Consider the following 14275-nt stretch of genomic DNA (forward strand, 5'->3'; position numbering starts at 1 on the left):
TAACCATTGATTTTTTTTTTTGTGATTTTTTTAGTAAAAAAAAAACTGAAAATAACCTATAATGACCTCAATTCATGCTTATATCAGTCATTCGGTTCCTTTTCTTTCTATAGAAGTTGAGTGTCTATTTTTGTGAGTACTCATTTCAAAAAGCTGAAAAATAATATGAATAATATCAATGGTTACTTATCATGAAATGTTCAATTTACGATTCACTCACAAATTTGATTCCAGCTGTGTGTATTGATTTTCCTCCACTGATCACAGCTGACAAGCTAAGTCACACTACAGGAGTTTCAGGCCCATTTATCCCCGATTCAGCCTTCCAGCCGATCAAAGGACAAATCTGGTCTAGTACCTCAGTCGGTACCGATGTTCAGCCCAGATTATCTGGCAACTGAGGGGTTTTCAGACCCAATCTTAAACCTCCAGATCTGCTCACATCTGCTCAGTCATTTCAAACATGTTTCCCCGTGAGAACACGTGAGATCATGCCAGGCGATGCATTGCTCCCTCTGGCGATAATCTTAATAATAACCGGCAATGTGTGATGCGCCACATAGAGTGTGCATGTTTGAAAGTAAAGAACATCTGTAAAGATTCTCCTTATGTTCGTCGTGCAACCCATTTCAAGATTGTGTAGTGTAAGCTCGACATATGTGAGGTTTTTTACAGCCAACTTGTGATTTAAACAAAGACGCATTATTTTTTACCTATAAATGAAAACACTGTCCTCTGACTGTCAGATGACAACTTTTCACACTGTTATATACATGATGTGGCCAAAAGTATGTGGACAACCCTCTTCACATCATTTTGTGTGATTTATTCTGGTTGTAGTGGTTTGGGTTAAACCCCTCAGTCCCAATGAAGGGAAATGTCAATGCTACAGAATAGATATTTTAGACAATAGTGTGTTTTCAGCTTTCTGCAACAGTATAGGGAGGGCCCTTTCCTGTTTCAGCATGAGAATGTCTTTGTGCAAAAAGCAAGGACCGTAAAGAAATGATTTTCTCAGTTTTGTGTGGAAGAATTTCAGTGGCCTGCACACAACCAAGACGGTGACTGCAAGCCAGGCCTCACAAATGACTCAAAACCTGTCAGCTATGATCACAGCAGTGCATTCAACTTGTTGTTGCTCCTCTTGCCTTCATGCTGCTGTGTCTGCTGCCACACTGTTCACCTGAAAGCCATACTGACAGTTGCTGCTGCTGCTGTTCATAGTATTTCATAAGCCGTACATCCACCCCAGAATCCACTTGTGGGCTCCAAGTCGACGTTTCCCTGGGGGGAAATCATCATCACTCCCCACTCACTGCTGTGCTGAGCTTGGTGTTTCCTTGTAGGGAAAGATGAGGTCAGAGCCGGGAGGCCAAACATCAACACTGTACACAAGGACTATCGCCAAAAATATCTGAGCGCCTGAAAAGTTGTGCAGGAGGAAATGCATACAGAGTATTGATTTGAGTATTATATGAATTTAAGACTGCTCTATGCTGATCTCAGGCATGGTGCCTGAGAGCCTTAAGCCCTGTGTACATATTCTTTATTCACATTATAATCTATTCCACAACTTGAGTTGGCTGACTGAAATTGTCTTTTAGCTGAATGCGAGCAAATCCCTGCAGTCAGGTTCTAAAAATCTGGTGGAAAGCCTCCCAGCAGAGAGGAGGCTGTTATAGCAGCACATAAGTGCCCATGATTTTGGAATAAGATGATTAACAATCACATCAGGGTGAAGTGATCACATGTCCACATACTTTTGGCCACATTACTGTTTGGGATTGGACCAAGAACAGAAAAGGATTTCAAAATATTTTTTTCATGCCTGTATCAGAGCACCTTATCTTCTATATAACTCTGCTGCACTTTTACTTCCTTACCTTCATCTCTTTCCCTCTTTTTTTACCCACTCATCTCCTCATCACCCTTCGGTTTTGCTATCGGTCCTATCCACCACTCAGCACTCTCACTCTGTAATGACCCTGATCTCTCTCTCTCACTCTCTGTCACTCTCTAATCCGGTGTTGTCCTCACTGGCCCAGTGGTTATTATGCTGTAGCTCAGTTGCCCTGTCATATCCTTTCCTTATAGGACCGTGTGTGTGTGTGTGTGTGTGTGTGTGTGTGTGTGTGTGTGCGTGTGCATGTGGTGTCCCACATTGAGTGTTCATGTGTTTTCTCTTTGATTAAAGAGTGCTCAGGGCTTACTCAGCACGTCTACTGTAGCTGGTTTAACCATCCACGATAGAGACACACACTATTTCACACTTGAATTTACACCCAGATCCAAAACTGCAGCTCTGTATTCAATATATAAAGAGTGTGTAAACATAGTGTGTGTGTGTGAAAACAAAACACATTTAAAGGTAGATATTGTACAGCTGGAGCATGAATCATCATGTGTGTCCATGTGTGTTCATATATTTTACTTTGGTGCATCTTTTAGCATTTGTTTGTGTGTAGTGCATCTCTACTGTCTGTGTACTGTATACTTTATTTGCATTTGTGTCTGTGTTTGTATGTGTGTGTGTATGTGTGTGTGTGTGTGTGTGTCCGTATATACATGTGTCTGCATATCAACAGTGTGAGGTCATTTTAGTGGAAACTCTGACAGCGGAGGTGTGCCTTGGAGGGTTTAGCTTATGTAAGAAGCCAGGTGTATCTGTTTTACACACGGCCGATGCACAAACACACACAGACATGCACACACATAGACATGCAAACATTAAGGCAGGTGATGCAAGACAAAGACTGACAAACACCTTATTACATTGAGTGAATGACTGTGATTTCTTGACTGGAGCTGGAAATCACGTGGCCACACGAAGTGTCAAAGACTACAGGAACCCAAATTACCAATTAATATCACAGCTGGCGATGAACATGTTACAAGACGCGAGACCAAAGGGTGTCAAACTGTATTTAAATGTGTTATTGTTTCTGAGCAGAGGGCAACAGCAATGCTGCGCAGAATATGAACTGAAAGAGGAACATGTCTAATTGTAAGAAATGCCTCACTTCAAGCAGATCATCAGCCATTTAAGACTTCAACGCTAGACTTATCAATCCTTCTCCCTTTCAGTAGCTATCTTTCCGCCTCTCTCCTCCACTGACAGCTGAGAAATACGAGGCAAGGCTTTTCAAAAAGTCACAAGTCAACACTCAACATCCTCTCTTTCTTTTACCCCGCCGCAGCAGTACCCCCGCTCCCCCCCCCCCCTGTCAGCTTCTGTGGATGTTGACAATGGCATTTTCTGTGAGCAAGTGACTAAGACTCAAAGAATGTGAGTCTGTGTGCGACTTTGAGTGTGTCCCCCTCCGTACTGTCACAGGCTGTCAGGGCCAGAGAGAGACAGAGAGATGAGTCTGACAAAATGACAGCAGGACTGTATTTCAGTCTCCCATTGTCACCAAGTTGGGGTCACGGACCTGGTGTGACTGTTGAGAGGGAGAGAGAGGGGGAGAGTCAGTGAGAGAAAACAAAGCAAGGCTGTATGCTGAATATTTAAGTGAGCGAGAGAGAAAGAAAGAGAGAGAGAGAGAGAAAAAGGGCAGTTCAAAGAAGTCATAATAAGTTATATCATATAGCACTAATAAAGTTTAGTTTTTCTTATCAAGATGAACAATCTGGATAAGAACTATTTGTATTAGATTATTAAAATGTTTAGGTAACTGGGCTTGATATTCCAATGTAAGATATCTTCTTTCTTTTTCCAGCTTGAGAGAAGAAGCAACAAGTCTTGCATGGTTGTCAGATTTAAGCTGCCATTTTTCATCACCATGTGGCATTTTCCAGCTACATGGCAGCAGAACAACCTGCCACATTATCACCTTTTAAAGTTGTTATGATGACTGTTAGCAAACAGTTGTCTATTTATACAGACAGAGAACAACATTAGGACAATGCTGGAGTTGTGTTTCTGTCCACTTGATGAGTGTAAGTCCAAGATGAATCCTCCTTTTAGCTCTGCTTCTTTCCTCCAACTACTCTTGATGGAAAATATCTCCAGGCAATTGATGTTCCACCGTCTTCAACAGCTTGTAGCTAACCTCGTCTGCCATTTGGTCCTGGGATGGCAGTGTACATTGAGTTTTCCAGAGCTTATATGCTGAAAACAGCTGCCTCACTGCTGCAAATGAGGTGGTGAGAGTTGAGCTCGCAGATTAGAAATTCAAAGCAATGACCTGAAATGACCTTGATTTTTATGCTGGTGTTAATTTTTGCTTACCACACTGGCTGGTTTATATATAAAGCATATCTTGTACATACACAAGTAAAATTCTCTATAGAAAACATAAAACCTTTGTGTTTTTATTGTTGATTTCCTACTGATAGTGAGAAGGTGACAAAGAAATATGTTTAAGCATGTACATGCTAGTTCAATTTACTGCCAAAATAAATGAATACCTGCATAGCTGCAGTGTATTTGTACAGAGGGGGTATGTGTGTGTGTGTGTGTGTGTGTGTGTGTGTGTGTGTGTGTGTGTGTGTGTGTGTGTGTGTGTGTTTGGGCACACGTATGTGTTTTGCATCAGAGCAATGTGTTTTCCAGCTCCTGAGACAGGAAGTGCTACCTTAGCAACATGAGGAAAACACAGGAAGTACATACTGCGTGCTTCAAATTCCAGCGTTTTCTTACAGCAGTGATGGAGCGAGAGCCAGGACCAGAGAGAGAGAGAGAGAGAGAGAACAATGAGCAGCACACAGTTTCACCAAAAAGACACAAATGTTCAAACTGGAGGTCCGGGGTCCCACAGATGGCTAGACACACACAAAAGGTCAATTATGAAGCTGTGGAAAGAAAAGACAATTATGGCGGATATGGGCGAATACGCACATATCTGCAGAAGCAGTTGCAGCAGGAATGTCATTCCTGTCTGACTGCAATAATAAACCCAATGCAGAAATACATTCACGTGTACCTAAAATTCAGACAGGAACCATAAGACTTCAAACCCATTTTCACATTTGCAAAGATTAACATAATTGCTATGGTGATGAGATGAATACGTAGCTGCACTGTTGGAACCTGAAATAGTGATTAAACAAACCTCAAAATCTTGAAAGCTTTAAGCTACTAACATTATTTTAGTGTCATGGCAGTGTGTTCACCTTAATAGATGGATATCCTTTATTATTAGCATGGCAAATGACTCTCTATACGATACATCAGCATCTCAGACCAAAACAGCCAACACCCCCACCACCACCACCACCACCACCACCGCTCACATGCAATAACGTACATGTGCGGCCGTCCTGACGATCAAAACAAGGGACAGAGAAGTGAGTGTGACTTCATTCTCTGTTCACGTCACCATGACTCATCTGTATCTTTACATAGCAAATAGTTGTTTAATGCTATACTGATGTTCTGAATGTTGTATAGAGACACTTTAAAGAGTACAGCACTAGAGCAAATTGATCACTATATTGATTACAGACCCTATTCAGACGTGTTCACTTGTATCCAAATATAAAGATTGTTGTGTCACTTCACTTTCCTTAAACAAATCTTGAGGCTTTTCCTCTCAACATTTTAGATCACACTTTACGTGTAAGCTATCAAAACATTTTCCTCAAGCTCATTTTCACCAGAACCACTTTTGATGATGCTGTTGATCAGAATCTTTTCATTTGATCTCTGCTGCATGAATGCAGAGTCAATCACTTCCTTCTTGTGCAAATGACAAAGTGGTCACATACGTTCCTGTGGTCTGGATGATCAGATTCCCATTACGTCTTTGGTGCATCTACACTTGTATTTTTAGCTCTTTGGCTGTGACAGATTTTAATGACCGGTAAGCTGATCTTCCAAAATGCTGCTCTTCTCCTCTTAAAGTCCTCTCTTTTCTCTCTCGGTGCTGTGTTACTACCTCCTCCCTTTCCTCTGTGTGGCCTTGTATCACCTCTCTCATCCGTCTTCTGACTCTCACTCCATCGCTCTTTCTCTCCTCCTGCCTCTGCTCTCTCAACCGCGCTGTTTGTCAGCTTGTGGGTGACGTTATTATGTTGGCATAGATTATGCTGGGCCAAACACAGGCTGGATTTACTCCTCTGCTGCTGCTGCAACACCCCCCCTCCTCCCTCACCCCATTTTTATCCTTCCCCTCTTCATGAGCTGTCCCCCTTCTTTTGTCTGCATCCATCTTTATCTTTCCCCCCCAAGTTTTTATATCTCTTTTTCTCTCCTTGTCTACCTCCATACTTTTTTATCTGCCTCCCTCACTTTCATCTTCCCTGTCTGTTCAGCACTTCCTCTCTTTCATTATCCCACTCCCTGCTCATCTTCCCTCGACCTCCCTGCTTTCCTATTCTTTCCTCCCACTCTCCTGACTCCCTCCCCGCACTCATCTCCCTTTACTACCCATAACACCTTTCACCTTCCACCCATTGCTCTTTCATTCCTCCACCCTCCTTACATCTGCATCAGTTTCTTCAATGCACAGCTAGTAAGTATGTGGATACCTGAACATGATTCCCATATGTGATTATTGAACATCTAACTCTAAACTGTAGAAATTCTTTATTTATTTGGATTCCCATAAGCTGCCACTAAGATAACAGCAAACACATGTAAAACAACATGCAACACATCGAAAAGAGATCCCAATAAGAACATGTTTAGAATAGATACAAGTCATGTAAAAACAAAAGAAACAAAAGTAGTAGTCCATCATAGTTGTTCAGGTTAAATAAGAATCCTGGAGGTTATTGTTTATGTGCTTCTTTAGCAGTCTTTTAAAACTTGTGCTCCAGTGATCATAGTTGGTAATCTGTTCCACATTGTCTCCTAGACCTATGGCTCCGTACATTAGGAAATCTGCACACTGCATAGAGCCTGGCAATCACAGTATCAGCACTTGTGCTTTAAAGTGTCATTTTTCACAGGCTCCAAGGATTTGGGCTCTCTTCTCCTTGGACTAATATTATCTGAGGGAAATGCTCCCCACAGGATTAATCTTAAAGTGTTTTCTATCTTTAAAAAGTCTTTCTCTTTGGAAAAGGGTGGGTGGGCTGTTCATTAAGGCAGAACTGCATCAGTGAGGTCGGCCGCTGATGTTGAGCGATAAGGCCTGGTTCACAGTCAGCGTTCCAGCTCATTGTGAAAGGTGTTGGATGACAAAAAAAACATTAAAATGTGGACAGCACCAGTGTCTGCATACTTCTGGCCATTTAGAGTATGTTTTCACCCCTCACTTAGCTCTGCCTCTTTGTAATCTGTATCACTATACCTCCCCCTTGGCCTCTTTCTATATCAACCCCTTTCTTTACTCCATCTTATTCCTGCACCAAGCACTTTAAAAAAGTTTCTCTACTTAGCCTGCTCTCTGTACCTGCATCCCTCTCTCTCCCGTCTTCCTTTCCCCGCTGCTCTCTCTCTCTCTCTCTGTTCTGACAGTGTGATCCATGGGGGCATTATCTTTCCATTATCTGTCCATCCCATAATCGTTTCCCTCACCTCGCCCGGCGTCTCTGGAGAATATTAATCAGCTCACAGACAAGTCTAATCACTGCTCTGGGGCTATAACGGGAACTGCAGTCCATCAGGCACTAACCACGCACACACACAAAGACACACATGCAGGTACTGCTTCCAATTAGTCTGTTACTCTCTCCGTCTTGCCCTCTCCCTCAGTACACTGTGTTCACATAAATCATAAAATAACAAGTTTAGCACATACAGATGAGGCTATTATAAAAAAGTGATACATGTAATTTGTCAGGTAAACCCCCTATTTAACGCAAAATGTACATTCCAACAAGTTATATGTTACATTGCCGTGGGGTGTGGTATTAGTCAGGCAGACAAGCATTTGTAGCACGTGGCCTCTGAGGCACTGAAGATGGCATAAAGGTCGTGCTACCAAAAATAATGAGAAAACTTTGACGGTGAGCATCATTTTAAGAAACAGACGAAAAGTGCTTCAGAGATTCATGCAAGCAGTCAGATCACAATTTAACACTAGTGTTTTTAACATAAGAATACAGGTGGAGACAGTTGGGCATTTCAGGCGTCACAGTTAGTTGGACTTAGACGGCTGCTGTCAGACCGTCGAGACTAAAGATCTGAGTGTGTTCGTGGAAATAGCTGTAATGCGTTTAGTGTCCAGGTCTGGTGTCCCAGCTTTAACAGGATTTGTAATGCTGATACTGTCGGCTAAGTACAAGAACGTGAGTCTCCAGTCGCTGCCGGAGGGCCAAAACTGGACTGTGGAGGGGAAAAAAAAGGTTCCTTATTAGACTTCCTTATCTTTTTTCATATGCAGAATGGAGGATCATTTAACATGAGGCCCTGTTTGGTGTCTGCAGTACAGTCTGATGGATTGGAGAATGTTTTCCTGGTAAACATTACAGCTCCTGATACCCACTGAGGAACATCTGATCTTCGTCATGATCATCTTAACTAAGTTCATCCATTCATGGTAAAAGTTTGTTCACACTTGTGTCACAGGCTCTGAGACAAACGGGTGATTTTGAGCTATATACACTACTCACAAAAAGTTAGGGATATTTGGCTTTCAGGTGAAATTTCAGGATGAACCACCACCAATACATTTCCTGCTTCAGTTAGAATTGGTATTTAAACAGTCCTCCTCATCGAGCTGTTCACATTCTGACATCATGAGACCAAGACGACACCTAACAGTTGATCAGCAGCACCTCAACACTGGAGGCTTCAAACAGGAAGTCCTCAGACGGAGGTGTTCACTGAGCTTAGAGGGTCACAGAGTGTCATCAGGAGGTTGGAACAGTGATACAGAGACTGGAAGAGTCACAGAAAGGAGAGGAGTGGACGTCCTTTGGCCACATCCCAATTTTACGTTTACCCTCGTTTACCCTCCACTGTTGTTAGATTTTCTTTCAATAAATTGTTTAAGATGAAGAAACTACCATTGCATGCTGATACTTAAATGTTCTACTTTCATGATATAATATCACTGTAGCATTCACTTTTTACATTTTCCATAAATTTCACCTGAAAGTGGAATATCCCTAACTTTTTGTGAACCCTGTATATATTGAAATTGACTTGACTTGACTTGATTGGACTTGTTAACGCAGAAAGTCAAGAGATGTTTAGTCCCCAAGTGGTTCCAGGAACATCAGAGCATTTTTTTGACTTTTTAATTCCAACATTTTTTTCCCTTGCATTTTTCAGTTGCAGGATATCTCAGTGCACACACACTGTCAGTATCACACTGAATCATTCAGGACATCAAATCAATCTCATCCCATAAATCCTTCTGTAGCATTTTATTGAAGCAAATTTGAATCAGGCAGAAGCCGAAAAGGGCAAAAGATGAAAGAATAGAGAGTTTTTTTCTCCCAACAGACCTCTTTTCTTCCAGAGTGATCTTGATTATGAATGGCTGCCCCGAGGAGGATGAGAGGAGGAGGAGGAGGAGGAGGAGGAGGCGAGCAAGGAAGAGGAGGAGAGAAAAGGAGGGATGAAAGGAGGAGAAGAGTGGAAGATCAGAGGCTGAGGAATGTTCACCATGAGAACTAAACACACATGAAACTATGAATGCCCACATGCATGTGCTTGCACATATAAGCCCATAAACAGGCACCTAAAGAGAATTACATGTGCTTACATGCAACTGCACAAATCGCCAAATTGACAGATACAGAAACTTGGACCTGCTCATACACACTGTCTACATTACTACACACACACACACACACACACATATGAACACACACACACACATGCACACACACTACATTTGATGTTGTGTGTAGAGGCGTCTTGAAATCTCTAAATTCTCTCCTTTAAAGGTCGACAGAGGTGGAGGACAAGTTAAGGAGGGGTGTAGTGTGAGGTAGGATCTTATGGAAAGATAAGGGATGAGAGGTTAAGTGAGGAAGTATTTGTATGTGTGTGTGTGTGTGTGTGTGTGTGTGTGTGCGTGTAGATAGGCTATAAATCCCAGGGGGGACTGCAGCAGACACAGCTGTTTCACACCCGTCCAGATGTCAGTGGAGAAAGGGAGCCAGGCTAACATGGAGATGGAGACAGACATGCACAGACCTATACTGTACACATCAAAGACAGTAGTGTAACACACGTGCATACACAAACACTCACACGCACACAGACACACTACAGATGGTGCTCATTGAGAGCGTCGGAAGAAGCTTTGAACTCAGCGAACAAGCTCTTCTTCATGTTGCAGTAGCAGCTTCCAGACCTCACGATATTAGCTGTACTAACATTTGCATCTCACTACTACTAAGGTAGCTGGTAGAGTCCTTTAGTACTGGTGGCGTTACTGAGATCGTCATGGTTTGTTTATCAAGTCTGTGCTTTATTCATATCTTGAGCTCTATTAGCATTAGCAAGAGGAATCACATGCAAGAGCCTGAGCATGTGGCTGGTGAGACACACAATCTTTTATTTGAATTATTTTCAGGGCATTTTATGCCTTCATTGAGTAACTGATCCTACAGAGATAACAGAAAATGAAGGGATAGGGGCCCACGGTTGGATGCAAACCTTAAGACAGCCTCATGCTACTCCAGATGCCGGTCGAGAAAGAAACAGTTGGTGGTGGTTTCACACTAAGAAACGCAACAAGGGGTGGCAAAAGATAAGAAGAAGAAGAAGATGCAAAACATGGATGTAGATAAACAACGCAGATTTAGCAGAATTGAGATAATCAGCCTTGCAAATATCTTATCGGGAAGAAAATGTATTCCTTCATTCCTTTGTATTTGTTAGTTTGTAACAGATGCTCACAGTGCAGTTTCTTGGCACTTCTTAATACTACTACTACTATAGCACCCAGAGATTATTGCTTTATCAATAACTGTTCTTCATTTCTTAAATATTCTAAATCATTGAATTTCTTTACTTTGTTAACATAAAAAGTAACATGATGTCGTAGTATTTGAATTTATTCAAATATTAGACAAAGGCAAAGGAAGCAGGTGCACATTTTAATGATTTAAAACGCTCTGCAGACTTTTAGCAACAACGTGCCATTTTCAGAGCCTAGTTCCTAACTTTTCCATGATTAAGATGCTACTGTGATGCTTTCTTTTCAAGTTGTGATGCCGTTGAATGTTTATCACAAAGTCAAAGTCTTCTGCAGTACAGCACACCTTCCTTCAGGTTTGAGCATGCAAGCAGCACAAATAACTTATTAGAGAACCTTTCCATTACTCACTTAAAAGGATCCTTAGTGATGTGTTTGCTCACCTTGTGGTATTGATCATCAATGCGGCTGACGCAAAAAGTAATTTTTATAAGTAGTACACAGCTGAGTAGTACACAGTGTACTGACTGCAGCTTCTCAGGGCTCTTTGGATCTGCTGTTTCTGTTGAAGAAACAAAGCTCTGTTGTATTTTATGATGGAGACTGTTGGAACAGATTCATCAGCTCTAATAAGGCGTAACAGCTCTGCTTCCAGTGAGGGTCTGACACCAAAAAGGAACAAAATATTCACCACCATCTACTCACTGTACCACTATGGTCCATCCAAAGCTTTGACTACATTCGTTGGCTCGATGTGTGTCTATATTGTCACACTAAAGTAAGGCAAGACACCGATATTCACACTTGAAGTAAAATGTATTCCTTCATAGTTATTATTTTCAACTGTTGGCAAGATTGCCTTTGCGAGGATTATCTGCCTGTGCATTTGTCAACACAGTTTCATAAAATGACTGCAAATCCTGCAAAGTTTAACCCACAATTTAAACCTTACATCAAGAGCAAAGAGTAAAATTAAGGGAGGCAAAGCAGCACTGGTTAAGCCTCTATGTATGCATGCATTCAGTGTTGCATGCACAGTGCAGAAGGTTGTGCTGTCAGCTGGACAATATGACGATGCCTTCATGGACCACAAAGCCAAACAAAGATGGAGAAAGATTAAGATTAATCTGTTGTCCTTTAAGAGCAACAAACAGGGGCTGAACAACACCTGACATATTCTGGTAATTTAATATATAAATGCATGTAAATACTTGACTGCTGAGATACAACAGCATACTAGACGCAACAGTTTGACCCATCTGTCACTAATACTCTAAACTGCGACATCAGTGGAAGAAAGCTGTGAACTGCGTTTGGATTGACAGCATGATTGATTTGCCCACAGGAAAGTCACGAAGGTCTCAGCAGAGCCTGTCGGCCTTGTTGCATCTCGTCTGGTTATACCTGAAGACAGGCAGCCTGAAACAAAGAGGCAGGGCAGATTGAGTTTATAGATCTCAGCCTGGATTTTCTTTCCATCATCTTCTCTGTTTCATGTCTCACTTATAGATTTGTGTTATCTGAGTGGTTTATCTCCACTTATATTCAGCCAAAGCTGTAGAATCTAGTCACTGTGAATCTGAGTACATGTTAAAGGTTAGGAGATGTAACGCAAAAAAATACATGCAGTTAAATTAATCAGTGTCCAAAAAACAGGTAGATGACAATTGTATTTTGGTATATGACAAGGTTTGCAAAAGCCAACAAACAAATATTAAACTATTTCTGAAGACTTGATTCCTGTGAAAAATAGTTTTATCAGCCCTGTATATACAGGTCCTATGTGTCAGTGCCTCCTATTCAAAGTGTCAAAAGCTGTGGTGGTAGTGGAAGTGGTCTGAGAGTGAAAGAGGATCCTTCTCCCATCAAGTCAAGTTGTTGATAGGGGATGAATGCACTTTGGCTAACTTCTATCCTTTACACACACTGGGGGTAACACTAAAGAACGAGTGTATCTATTTCCCTCTTCAGGATGTTTTGAAAGTGAAAGTGGAGACTTTTCTGTCTTTTTTTCTTGTGTGTATATGGGTACACATACACTGAGACACACACAAACACACCAGCATCTTAACCTGACATCTGTCGCCTCTTTAAGTGGGAATGTTAATGTGGTGCACAGTTGCATGTTGAGGGTTGTGGCAGAAGACACAACACAAAACACACATGAAGGTGATAGCGGAGACTCTCCTAGAACCCATCAGTGACTTTTTAAAAGAGTGTGTAATGCTTTAAGTGTCCAGTTTCTCAAGCAAAATTTTCCAAATTCCATGCTGCTTAAGTGCAGTATTTTGGACTTTTGACTGTGTTATTTTTCTGTTCACTCTACGCAACATAAGTACAGTTCAAAGAGACATTAAATGGGCAGGTCACAAAAATTGCAAAGAGAACTAATTTTCCCACTTTCTAATAGTGGAAACCAGCCGTACATATAATTTTTGGATTGGATACCTAATGTCAGAATCCATCTAACATCTTGTTGCTCTGTTCATTTGCGCTGAAAGAGCCACACTGCCAGTGCTGCCTAACTGCCTACCCAGTGTATTTTGAACAATTGTGTAAAAGTAGCCATTTTTCTGTCTATATAGAGGCATGCATCAAAATTTAAACTAGAGCTGTTGATGAACATTGGGAAATTCCTCACATCTGCTGGGAGGCTAAATCTATGTAGCAGTAACCCCCACTTGACCATTACAATGTAGGACTGAACTGGCACATGCAGTATAACACAGTTGCACCATAGTATTCAAGCCACTGTCGCTGACCCTTGAGCCAAGGTCAAATGTCATATGAGATAATATGAGCTGTTTATGCAAAGTGTCTTAGAGCATTTATCTGGGTGATCCTGATATAAAGTGAACATCTGGCTCTGCCCACTGAGCTGAGAGGACAATGATAAATATAAAAGTCACGTATAAGTGACACTAAAAGGCCAAGGTTAGGTTGTTACTGTGAAGGCATTTACAGAATCATATGCATCGGATATCTGTGCATGAATGCCCACAGTATCTTGGAACGAAAACAAAGTTGTGTAAATATTTAACACATTCTTGAGAGAGGTTGTCAATGAGAAATTAAAGATAAGTCATTGCCCCTGAGCTTATTTCTGTCCAGGTTATAAAATTCTAGCACACCACTAAATACACATAGCTCTTATAATAGCTAATAACCTCTAATGATGACAGTGACAGTGAAATTGTGATATTATGACAGTTTTTTCAAAGACACGATAATTGTTTTAATAGTGGAAGTTCTACTGCAGGAATTGTTTTAAAAAGTGCCTATGGATATTTAGACAGTTTTGTCACAGTTGCTCTGTACCTAATTGAATTCAATATCAAATCCTAAGGTATTGTAACAATTGCTACTCTTCCAGGGGCCCATATAATTGTATTTCAGTACTTTTATGAAAATGCTACTCACAACATCTAATGCTTATACTCACTTTAAGACTAGTGAATGAGAAAAAAATAAAACTGCTGCAGCACACAGGCCCGTTTATTCCTCTGTGA

This window comes from Pempheris klunzingeri, chromosome 3 (assembly GCF_042242105.1).
Source record: "Pempheris klunzingeri isolate RE-2024b chromosome 3, fPemKlu1.hap1, whole genome shotgun sequence".
Taxonomy (NCBI): domain Eukaryota; kingdom Metazoa; phylum Chordata; class Actinopteri; order Acropomatiformes; family Pempheridae; genus Pempheris; species Pempheris klunzingeri.